The sequence below is a fragment of the Salmo trutta genome, chromosome 20 (assembly GCF_901001165.1).
Source record: "Salmo trutta chromosome 20, fSalTru1.1, whole genome shotgun sequence".
Classification (NCBI taxonomy): Eukaryota; Metazoa; Chordata; class Actinopteri; order Salmoniformes; family Salmonidae; genus Salmo; species Salmo trutta.
In genome coordinates, this window is record NC_042976.1 from 29,126,506 (window position 1) to 29,139,349 (window position 12,844).

Here is a 12,844-nt window from a genome sequence, read left to right on the forward strand (position 1 = left end):
TGAAACATGACCCGTCAAACCGCGCTTCTTAACACCTGTCCCCTTAACCCGGAAGCCAGCTGCACCAATGTGTCGGAGGAAACACCGTTCAACTGACGACCGAAGTCAGTCTGCAAGCGCCCGGCCCCCCCAAGGAGTCGCTAGAGCACAGCAGTCAAAGGCACTCCTTACCTTGAGGCCCCCCCCGGCCAAACCCTCACCTTGGTCAATTGTGTGCCACCCTATGGGACACCCGGTCACGGCCAGTTGTGACAGCCTGGGATTGAACCCGGGTCTGTAGTGACGCCTTAAGCACTGCGATGCAGTGCCTTTGACCGCTGTGCCACTCTGGAGGACTCAAGTCCATGGTTTTTGATTTGGGTACGTTTTGAAAGAAACTATCGGTATCACGTAATTTTATATGCTTATAGCACCTCATTGCACTCAGACACTTAAATCACAACAATCTGCAAGAAATGTAGGTAGCATCCTGACAGAGACAGAGAATGAGAACCTCCCCTAAGTCTACAAGGTAAGGAATGAGACAAACAGGCTAGAATTACCAACTGTAAATGCGGGCCCTCAATTTAATACTGCCATAGTGACAGATTGTTATTATAAGGTTTATGGATAAAGGCTGAGATCAGTAAAATATATATATATAGCCTTCAGTCAAAAGCCTTCAGACAGCCTGACACCAAATCCCTTACCCAAAATTTTCCTTTCCATAGAACTCCTATGATTGATAGCAGAACTACTGAAAAGACTTACTCTTGTCACTGGTGCATATTATATGGGATCAGAGAGGATTATTTCTGGTGAAACTTTTCATTGATCTAGGTTGATGAGTGATAGGATTGACAGTTTAGGGCCAGTTTCCAACAATTATCAATTCATGTTAACGCAATACACTTTCGATGTGTGAGACAAAGTTGTGACACACCCTGAGCAGATCAGATTTCTGCATGTTCAAACCAAATCCTCCCATGCTTGACAAGTAATGTAATGAAAACAACAAATATCCTATCTGTACCCAACATTATTGACAGGGAAGGCTCAAACACTGAGCATAGCAAACATGAGGAACACCTTCCTATTATTCAGTTGCATCCCCCCCAGCAAAGTTGCAGTTCTTGACACAAACCATTGCACCTGTCACCTACTACCATAAATCACACTGTGAATGGGGTATTTGATTGATGCTGTAGATCAGGGATGGGCAACTGGTGGCCTGGGGGCCAGCACCAGAAATAACTTTGTGTGTAGTACCAGTCAAAAGTTTGGACACACCTACTCATTCAAGGGTTTTTCTTTGTTTTTACTATTTTCTACATTGTAGAATAATGGTTAAGACATCAAAACTATGAAATAACACATGTGGAATCATGTATTAACCAAAAAAAGTGTTAAACAAATGAAAATATATTTTATATTTCAGATTCTTCAAAGTAGCCATCCTTTGCCTTGATGAAAGCTTTGCACACTCTTGGCATTCTCTCAACTAGCTTCACCTGGAATGCATCTCCAACAGTCTTGAAGGAGTTCCCACATATGCTGAGCACTTGTTGGCTGCTTTTCCTTCACTCTGTGGTCCAACTCATCCCAAACCATCTCAATTGGGTTGAGGTCAGGTAATTGTGGAGGCCAGATCATCTGATGCAGCACTCTATCACTCTCCTTCTTGGTCAAATAGCCCTGACACAGCCAGGAGGTGTGTTGGGTCATTGTTCTGTTGAAAAACAAATGATAGTCCCAATAAGTGCAAACCAGATTGGATGGCGTATCACTGCAGAATGCTATGGTAGCCATGTTGGTTAGTTGTTACGCATGCCTCTAGTAAAAGAGAACGCAACACCCTGCTACAACTCAACTCTCCGTGGTGTGAAAGAGGTATGGGACTGTAGGTGTGAGTAAGGATGACAGAAGGCAGAGAATACCGTTTACAGGGAATTTATTCCGTCGCACGGTAAGTTTGGGGAAAAGGGGCTGTACGGAACCAAAGCAAAGAAAGTAAATATCAAAGCCCCCTCTCCTACCTTACCTGCCTACCCACTACTTACCTAACTAGCACCACCTGGTGCACTAACCAAAATACAGGGGATGGTCCGCCCAGGTCTTTCCTAGTGTGCATAGACAGTAAACTACTACGGGTTATGTATGCCTGCAGACCTCTTGCCTAAGTAATCCCTGGGTGCCTTCCCCTTCCCCACAACAAAACCTGAGAAAAAAACTAACCCAGGACATTAAAGAAACTCTCTGAGCACCAAACTAACACAGAACATAACAATTAGCTTTCTCAGCAACAACTAACATAGTACATACCAAATCTCTTTCTGAGAAACAACCAACACACACACACACACACACACATATATATATATATATATATATATATATATATATATATATATATATATATAAAACCCTCTGCCATCAACCTCCTCTCTCAGCAATCATCTCTTTCTTCTGAGGAACAGAACACTGGCTTATAAAGCTTCAGAAGGAGTTGGTAATTGGAGACAGCTGCGTCCTGACGAGGGGGCGGGGTCAGCTCTCCAATCATCAATGGGGCTGACCAATCAGCTGCTTGTAGAGAATTTCAGGAATCCATTTCCTGAAATACATACATGAAAATACACAAACCACAACACAGAAACTGGGGAACGTAACAGTTGTGCCTTGAATTCTAAATAAATTACAGACAGTGTCACCCGCAAAGCACCCCCACACCATCATACCTCCTCCATGCTTTACGGTGTGAACCACACATGCAGAGATCATCCGTTCACCTACTCCGAGTCTCACAAAGACACGTCGGTTGGAACCAAAAATCATACATTTGGACTCATCAGACCAAACGACAGATTTCCACCGGTCTAATGTCTATTGCTCGTGTTTCTTGGCCCAAGAAAGTCTCTTCTTCTTATTGGTGTCCTTTAGTAGTGGTTTCTTTGCAGCAATTCGACCATGAAGGCCTGATTCACGTAGTCTCCTCTGAACAGTTGATGTTGAGATGCGAATTCTCTGCAGAATTTATTTGGGCTGCAATTTATGAGGCTGGTAACTAATAAACTTATTGGACAGGATTTGGAAAGGCACACACCTGTTTATATAAGGTCCCACAGTTGACAGTGCATGTCAGAGCAAAAACCAAGCCATGAGGTCGAAGGAATTGTCCGTAGAGCTCTAGACAGGATTGTGTCGAGGCACAGATCTGGAAAAGGGTAACAAAAAATGTCTGCAGCATTGAAGGTCCCCAAGAACACAGTGGCCTCCATCATTCTTAAATGGAAGATGTTTGGAACAGCCAACACTCTTCCTAGAGTTGGCCGCACAGCCAAACTGAGCAAACGGGGGAGAAGGGCCTTGGTCAGGGAGGTGAGCAAGAACCAGATGGTCACTCTGACAGAGCTCCAGAGTTCCTCTGTGGAGATGGGAGAACCTTCCAGAATGACAACCATCTCTGCAGCACTCCACCAATCAGGCCTTTATGGTAGTGGCCAGACGGAAGCTACTCCTCAGTAAAAGGCACATGACAGCCCACTTGGAGTAAAGGACTCTCAGACCATGAGAAACAAGATTCTCTGGTCTGATGAAACCAAGATTTAACTATTTGGCCTGAAAGCCAAGCATCATGTCTGAAGGAAACCCGACACCATCCTTATGGTGAAGGATGGTGGTGGTAGCATCATGCTGTGGGAATGTTTTTCAGTGGCAGGGACTGGGAGACTAGTTAGGATCGAGGGAAAGATTAACGGAGCAAAGTACAGAGTGATCTTTGATGAAAATCTGCTCCAGAGAGCTCAGGACCTCAGACTGGGGCGAAGGTTCACTTTCCAACAGGACAACAACTCTAAGCACACAGCCAAGACAACGCAGGAGTGGCTTCGGGACAAGTCTCTGAATGTCCTTGAGTGGCCCAGCCAGAGCCCAGACTTGGACCCGATTGAACATCTCTGGAGAGGCCTGAAAATAGCTGTGCAGCGACTCTCCCCATCCAACCTGGCAGAGCTTGAGATGATCTGCAGGGAAGAATGGGAGAAACTCCCCAAATACAGGTGTGCCAAGCTTGAAGCGTCATACCCAATAAGACTCGAGGCTGTAATCGCTGCCAAAGGTGCTTCAACAAAGTACTGAGTAAAGGGTCTGAATATTTCCGGTTTTTTATTTGTAATAAATTTGCAACATTTTATTTAATCCATTTTAGAATAAGGCTGTAACGTAACAAAATGTGGAAAAAGTCAAGGGGTCTGGTCTGAATACTTTCTGATTGCACTGTGTGTGTGTGTGTGTGCGTGCGTGTGCGTGTGCGCGCGCGTGCGTGTGTGTGTCTGTGTGTGTGTATATATATATTTAGGAACTCAGTCGGGTTCTCAACTTACTGTTGAAATTTAGAATAATAGAATGCACAAGGTGTACTTTCTAAATTTGCTTGTGCATCAGAAGTATTTCAATTAGCCCATGTCATTACATTTTTTTTGCTGTCTAGCGGCCAGCTATCTAAACTTGTAGTAAGAATGGTCGAATAAGCAGTTGCAAGTCCCACGACCAGACCACAGAGCCACTTCGGCCCCTCATGATGAGTTCCGTTTTTTTGTGGCCCCCACCCCCATCAAAGTTTCCCATCCGGCAACAGGCAAAGAGTAAATACAGGACTAAGATTGAATCCTTCTACACCGACTCCGACGCTTGTTGGATGTGGCAGGGCTTGCAAACTTCTACAGACTACAAAGGGAAGCTCAGCCGCAAGCTGCCCAGTGACACAAGCTTACCAGATGAGCTAAATTACTTCTATGCACACTTCGAGGCAAGCAACACCAAAGCATGCATGAAAGCACCAGCTATTTCGGACGACTGTGTGATCACGCTCACTGTAGCCAATGTGAGTAAGACCTTTTTAAACAGGTCAACATACACAAGGCCACAGGGCCAGACGGATTACCCAGGACGTGCACTCCGAGCATGCAGTGTCCAACTGGTAAGTGTCTTCACTGACATTTTCAACCTGTCCCTGGCCGAGTCTGTAATACCTACATGCTTGAAGCATTCCACCATAGTCCCTGTGCCCAAGAACACCAAGGTAGCCTGCCTAAATGACAACTGACCCGTAGCACTCATGTCTGTAGTCATGAAGTGCTTTGAATGGCTGGTCATGGCTCACATCGACACCATCATCCCAAAATTCCTAGACCCACTCCAATTTGCATACCACCCCAACAGATCCACAGACAACGCAATCTCTATTGCACTCAACACTGTCCTTTCTCACCTGGACAAAAGGAACACCTACGTGAGAATGCTGTTCATTGACTACAGCTCAGCGTTCAACACCATTGTGCCCTCAAAGCTCATAACTAAGCTAAGGACCCTGGGACTAAACACCTCCCTCTGCAACTGGATCCTGGACTTCCTGACGGGGCACCCACAGGTGGTAAGGATAGGCAACAACACATCTGCCATGCTTGTCACAGGGGCTCCACAGGGGCTCCTCAGGGGTGCATGCTCAGTCCCCTCCTGTACTCCTTGTTTACCCATGACTGCGTGGCCAAGTACGACTCCAACACCATCATTAAGTTTGCAGACAACACAACGGTGGTAGGCCTGATCACCGACAACGATGAGACAGCCTATAGGGAGGAGGCTGCTCACTTAACCCGGAAGCCAAAGACCTGGAAGTGTGGTGCCAAAACAACAACCTCTCCCTCAACGTGATCAAGACAAAGGAGATGATCATAGACTACAGGAAAAGGAGGGCCGAGCACGTCCCCATTCTCATCGAGAGCAGGTTGAGAGCTTCAAGTTCCTTGGTGTCCACATCACCAACAAAGTATCATGGTCCAAACACACCAAGACAGTCGTGAAGAGGGCACGACAACGCCTATTCCCCCTCAGGAGACTGAAAAGATTTGGCATGGGTCCTCAGATCCTCAAAAAGTTCTACAGCTGTACCATCGAGAGCATCCTGACTGGTTGCATCACCGCCTGGTATGGCAACTGCTCGGCCTCCGACCGCAAGGCGCTACATAGGGTAGTGCATACGGCCCAGTACATCATGGGGACAAGCTTCCTGCCATCCAGGACCTCTATACCAGGTGGTGTCAAAGGAAGGGCCTTTAATGGCCAAAGACTCCAGCCACACTAGTCATATACTGTTCTCTCTGCTGCTGCACGACAAGCAGTACCGAAGCGCCAAGTCTAGGTCCAAAAGGCTTCTTCTATTATTATTATTTATTTATTCCTTTTTTTTACCCCTTTTTCTCCCCAATTTTGTGATATCCAATTGGTAGTTACAGTCTTGTCCAATCGCTGCAACTCCCATACGGACTCGGGACAGGCGAAGGTTGAGAGCCATGCGTCCTCCGAAACACGACCCGCCAAGCCGCGCTGCTTCTTGACACACTGCTCACTTAACCCGGAAGCAGGGATGTAATTTCTGTCTTTTCAGATCTTCTTTTAGGCCCTGTGTCACACTAAAGAGGAGGAATGCCTCTTAATTTTCAGAACCTTCATACATTGTTGTTATGCTGTTTTACTTTGCCATTGCATTAGCATTATTTGCCAATGTGGGTTTTGAGTGTCTGTAGGCCTATGCAACAGCCCTAATTTACACAGAAACAATCCATCATTGGTGGTGTCAATGAAAATCACCCACTGGGCAAAAACTGGTTGAATCAATGCTGTATCCACTGTCCTTTCAACAAAGAAATTCTATGAGATGACATTGGAATTTACTCTTTTTTTCACCCAACTTTGAACCTAAATGACACGGTGACATGTTATGTTGATTTCACGTTGAATTCACGTTAGTTGACAACTCAACCAAATTAAAATTAAAACTAGAAGTTGAACTGACGTCTGTGCCCAGTAGCCAGTGATTCCCAACTTGTTCTGGGAAGTTGGACTTAAAACAGATTTCTTCATGTGAATTAAATGCATAAGTCAAATAACTTTGACTTTGTTACATACTTTTATTATGCCTCTGTAGAGACATTTTCTCTATGATCTTTTTTTTATGGCCCTTGTATATCAAATTACTCAATGTATACTGAAGTTGTCCTCTGAGGATTGCACAAACAGGCTTGTCTGGGCAGAGACAAGAATGACAGTTCTCTCAACAATATTGGACACGCAGGGATTTTTCCCATGTCTCACGTCACTGTTCCAACAGATGATCAAACTATACAAACCAGGAAGTGGCTAACACTCTCACATCCACTCTGTACCTTTTTAAGAAACTATCCAAGAATAGAATTTGAACATAGATCATAGTCTCTCAAGAGACAATGCATTTGATCATGAAACTGCCAGGACATATACAAATACATTTGTCACGGATGTATAGATTTTAAGTTATTATTAGTGGAATATTTAGATTTAAAGCACATAGTAGATGTACAGTATGATGATCCAGTTAATACCACTTAGGCCTTTAGCCCATAGAAACACTTCTAATAACGCATTTATAAACGGCAACAAAAGACAGTCAAAAAATAAATCACAAGGAATAAGGTTTTGAAGTGTCTGCCCTAAATCTAGGAGATATAAGAAATCTCAGGAAATATTTAGTTTTTTTTGGACATAGTGGGGGGAAAAAGTATTTGATCCCCTGCTGATTTTGTACGTTTGCCCACTGACAAAGAAAGGATCAGTCTATAATTTTAATGGTAGGTTTATTTCAACAGTGAGAGACAGAATAACAACTACGCCGTGAAGGACTGAAATCCTGCAGCGCCCGCAAGGTCCCCCTGCTCAAGAATACATATACATGCCCGTCTGAAGTTTGCCAATGAACATCTGAATGACTCAGAGGACAACTGGTGAAAGTGTTGTGGTCAGATGAGACCAAAATGGAGCTCTTTGGCATCAACTCAACTCGCCGTGTTTGGAGGAGGAGGAATGCTGCCTATGACCCCAAGAACACCATCTCCACCGTCAAACATGGAGGTGGAAACATTATGCTTTGGGGATGTTTTTCTGCTAATGGGACAGGACAACTTCACTGCATCAAAGGGATGATGGACGGGGCCATGTACCGTCAAATCTTGGGTGAGAACCACCTTCCCTCAGCTAGGGCATTGAAAATGGGTCGTGGATGGGTATTCCAGCATGACAATGACCCAAAACACATGGCCAAGGCAACAAAGGAGTGGCTCAAGAAGAAGCACATTAAGGTCCTGGGGTGGCCTAGCCAGTCTCCAGACCTTAATCCCATAGAAAATCTGTGGAGGGAGCTGAAGGTTCGAGTTGCCAAACGTCAGCCTCGAAACCTTAATGACTTGGAGAAGATCTGCAAAGAGGAGTGGGACAAAATCCCTCCTGAGATGTGTGCAAACCTGGTGGCCAACTACAAGAAACGTCTGAGCTCTGTGATTGCCAACAAGGGTTTTGCCACCAAGTACTAAGTCATGTTTTGCAGAGGGGTCAAATACTTATTTCCCTCATTAAAATGCAAATCATTTTATAACATTTTTGACATGCGTTTTTCTGGATTTTTTTGTTGTTATTCTGTCTCTCACTGTTCAAATAAACCTACTATTAAAATTAAACACTGATCATTTCATTGTAAGTGGGCAAACGTACAAAATCAGCAGGGGATCAAATACTTTTTTCCCCCACTGTATATTTAACTCCTTATTTTTGTTAGCACAAATCTACCGCCACACTTACATTCATTTGTATGGGTTACATTCAGACGAGTCCTGTGACACTTGTGGAGTTCATAGAGCAAAACAGATGTTGTATTATGTTAATTAGATTGGGTGCGTCAATAGACTTAACGACACACCTTTGATTACTTTAACACGCAGATAACCTATAATCAGTATGGGTGTGCCCGGCACTTTGTGTACAATATCTAGCTACATCGTTTTATATCTATCAATCAGACACACATGCCCATTAAAATAATAGTAGGCTATAGATAAAACTTTATCTATAAAACTTGTGACCAAAATGTGTAGAGAGCTCCTTCTTTTGCAGCTTTTAGTCCATAGTATTGGTTAACTTGAAACCTTTATCTTTGTGAACAAGAATACAATATAACCATCTACTCTAGTTGAAACCATGCCAAAAAAAGCTCAGCAAGGTTGATTTGTGACGATGAGTAGGCTGAGATACCCACAGCATGACTGCATACAGATGGCATGCCACAGGTAAGTCAATCATTTAATGAGGTTTTTAATGGTCTCAAAAAAGTACAAATGTCTTAACTGTATTGAATCTTGCAAAGAGTAAATCCTTAAGGCCATCATTCTAAATAAGAATGTTCTTAACTGACTTGCCTAGTTAAATAAAGGTTAACTAAAATAAAATCAAAATATCATTGTGACAGAGGTAATCTCAGACAGAGGGATGATTAGAATGTATCATTTAATACAACATTTATGTAATTTAATATAATTTATTATGGCATTTAATATAGTGTTTATAACGGCATTTAATATAGTGTTTATTTCCTTAGAGTCTAAGACAATTGGGGGAGGGGGGGGGTGATGGTTTCTGATAGGGGCTGTGCTTTGGTGTGGGGGCTGTGCTTTGGCAAAGTGGGTGGGGTTATATTCTGCCTGTTTGGCCCTGTCCGGGGGTTTCATCGGATGGGGCCACAGTGTCTCCTGACCCCTCCTGTCTCAGCCTCCAGTATTTATGCTGCAGTAGTTTATGTGTCAGGGGGCTAGGGTCAGTCTGTTACATCTGGAGTATTTCTCTTGTCTTATCCGGTGTCCTGTGTGAATTTAAATATGCTCTCTCTAATTCTCTCTTTCTCTCTTTCTTTCTCTCTCTCGGAGGACCTGAGCCCTAGGACCATGCCTCAGGACTACCTGGCATGATGACTCCTTGCTGTCCCCAGTCCACCTGACCGTGCTGCTGCTCCAGTTTCAACTGTTCTGCCTGTTCACCAGTTTCAACTGACCTGTTCACCGGACGTGCTACCTGTCCCAGGCCTGCTGTCCCAGACCTGCTGGAACCCTGACCTGTTCACCGGACGTGCTACCTGTCCCAGACCTGCTGGAACCCTGACCTGTTCACCAGACGTGCTACCTGTCCCAGACCTGCTGTTTTCAACTCTCTAGAGACAGCAGGAGCGGTAGAGATACTCTCAAAGATCGGCTATGAAAAAGCCAACTGGCACTTACTCTTGAGTTGCTCACTTGTTGCACCCTCGACAACTACTATGATTATTATTATTTGACCATACTGGTCATTTATGAACATTTGAACATCTTGGCCATGTGCTGTTATAATCTCCACCCGGCACAGCCAGAAGAGGACTGGTCACCCCTCATAGCCTGGATCCTCTCTAGGTTTCTTCCTAGGTTTTGGCCTTTCTAGGGAGTTTTTCCTAGCCACCGTGCTTCTACACCTGCATTGCTTGCTGTTTGGGGTTTTAGGCAGGGTTTCTGTACAGCACCTTGAGATATCAGCTGATGTAAGTAGGGCTATATAAATAAATTTGATTTGATTTCATAATGGGCCTCTGTACGCCTATGTAGATATCCCCATATATATATATATATATATATATATATATACACTGCTCAAAAAATAAAGGGAACACTTAAACAACACAATGTAACTCCAAGTCAATCACACTTCTGTGAAATCAAACTGTCCACTTAGGAAGCAACACTGATTGACAATACATTTCACATGCTGTTGTGCAAATGGAATAGACAACAGGTAGAAATTATAGGCAATTAGCAAGACACCCCCAATAAAGGAGTGGTTCTGCAGGTGGGGACCACAGACCCCTTCTCAGTTCCTATGCTTCCTGGCTGATGTTTTGGTCACTTTTGAATGCTGGCGGTGCTTTCACTCTAGTGGTAGCATGAGACGGAGTCTTCAACCCACACAAGTGGCTCAGGTAGTGCAGCTCATCCAGGATGGCACATCAATGCGAGCTGTGGCAAGAAGGCTTGCTGTGTCTGTCAGCGTAGTGTCCAGAGCATGGAGGCGCTACCAGGAGACAGGCCAGTACATCAGGAGACGTGGAGGAGGCCGTAGGAGGGCAACAACCCAGCAGCAGGACCGCTACCTCCGCCTTTGTGCAAGGAGGAGCAGGAGAATCACTGCCAGAGCCCTGCAAAATGACCTCCAGCAGGCCACAAATGTGCATGTGTCTGCTCAAACGGTCAGAAACAGACTCCATGAGGGTGGTATGAGGGCCCGACGTCCACAGGTGGGGGTTGTGCTTACAGCCCAACACCGTGCAGGACATTTGGCATTTGCCAGAGAACACCAAGATTGGCAAATTCGCTACTGGCGCCCTGTGCTCTTCACAGATGAAAGCAGGTTCACACTGAGCACGTGACAGACGTGACAGAGTCTGGAGACGCCGTGGAGAACTTTCTGCTGCCTGCAACATCCTCCAGCATGACCGGTTTGGTGGTGGGTCAGTCATGGTGTGGGGTGGCATTTCTTTGGGGGGCCGCACAGCCCTCCATGTGCTCGCCAGAGGTAGCCTGACTGCCATTAGGTACCGAGATGAGATCCTCAGACCCCTTGTGAGACCATATGCTGGTGCGGTTGGCCCTGGGTTCCTCCTAATGCAAGACAATGCTAGACCTCATGTGGTTGGAGTGTGTCAGCAGTTCCTGCAAGAGGAAGGCATTGATGCTATGGACTGGCCCGCCCGTTCCTCAGACCTGAATCCAATTGAGCACATCTGGGACATCATGTCTCGCTTCATCCACCAACGCCACGTTGCACCACAGACTGTCCAGGAGTTGGCGGATGCTTTAGTCCAGGTCTGGGAGGAGATCCCTCAGGAGACCATCCGCCACCTCATCAGGAGCATGCCCAGGCATGTAGGGAGGTCATACAGGCACGTGGAGGCCACACACACTACTGAGCCTAATTTTGACTTGTTTTAAGGACATTACATCAAAGTTGGATCAGCCTGTAGTGTGGTTTTCCACTTTAATTTTGAGTGTGACTCCAAATCCAGACCTCCATGGGTTGATAAATTGGATTTCCATTGATTATTTTTGTGTGATTTTGTTGTCAGCACATTCAACTATGTAAAGAAAAAAGTATTTAATAAGATTATTTCTTTCATTCATATCTAGGATGTTTTGTTTAAGTGCTCCCTTTATTTTTTTGAGCAGTATATATATATATATATATATATATATATATATATATATATATATACATACATACAACCCAATACCAGTCAAAAGTTTGGACACACTTACTCATTCAAGGGTTTTTCTTTATTTGTACTATTTTCTACATTGTAGAATAATAGTGAAGACATCAAAACTATGAAATAACACATATGGAATCATGTAGTAACCAAAAAAGTGTTAAACAAATCTAAATATATTTTATATTTGAGATTCTTCAAAATAGCCACCCTTTGCCTTGATGACAGCTTTGCACACTCTTGGCATTCTCTCAACTAGCTTCATGAGGTAGTCACCTGGAATGCATTTCAATTAACAGTGCCTTGTTAAAAGTTAATTTGTGGAATTTCTTTTCTTCTTAATGCGTTTGAGCCAATCAGTTGTGTTGTGACAAGGAAGGGGTGGTATACAGAAGATAGCCCTATTTGGTAAAAGACGAAGTCCATATTATGACAAGAACAGCTCAAATAAGCAAAGAGAAACGACAGTCCATTATTACTTTAAGACATGAAGTTTAGTCAATCTGGAAAATATCAATAACTTTGAGAGTTTCTTCAAGTGTAGTCGCAAAAACAATCAAGCACTATGATGAAACTGGCTCTCATGAGGACCGCCACAGGAATGGAAGACCCCGAGTTACCTCTGCTGCAGAGGATACGTTCATTAGAGTTACCCGCCTCAGAAATTGCAGCCCAAGTAAATGCTTCACAGAGTTCAAGTAACAGACATCTCAACATCAA